Here is a 611-nt window from a genome sequence, read left to right on the forward strand (position 1 = left end):
TTTTCTTTCTGGGCCCATCGATCCAGCCTGTCCAGATCCCTCTGTAGAGCCTTCGCACCCTCGAGCAGATCAACCCTCCTGCCCAACTTGGTGTCATCCACAAACTTACTGAGGGTGCACTCGATCCCCTCGTCCAGACCACTGATAAAGATATTAAACAGAACTGGCGCCAACACCGAGCCCTGGCGAACACCACTTGTGACCCGCCGCCACCTGGATTTAATCTCCATTCACCACAACCCTCTGGGTTTGTCCATCCAGCTGGTTTTTAACCCAGCAAAAGAGTATGCATGTCCAAGCCACGAGCAGCCAGTTTCTCCAGGAGAATGCTGTGGGAAACGGTGTCAAAGGCTTTACTAAAGTCTAGGTAAACAACATCCACAGCCTTTTCCTCATCCACTAAGTGGGTCACCTTGTCATAGAAGGAGATCAGGTTAGTCAGGCAGGACCTGCCTTTCATAAACCCGTGCTGACTGAGCCTGATCACCTAGGTGATCCTGTATGTGCACATGATGGCATGCAAGATGATCTGCTCCATAACCTTTCCCGGCACCAAGGTCAGAATGACAGGCCTGTAGTCTCCCGCATCCTCCTTCTTGTCCTTCTTGTGT

This window comes from Haliaeetus leucocephalus, unplaced genomic scaffold (assembly GCF_000737465.1).
Source record: "Haliaeetus leucocephalus isolate CR32 unplaced genomic scaffold, Haliaeetus_leucocephalus-4.0 Scaffold83, whole genome shotgun sequence".
NCBI lineage: Eukaryota > Metazoa > Chordata > Aves > Accipitriformes > Accipitridae > Haliaeetus > Haliaeetus leucocephalus.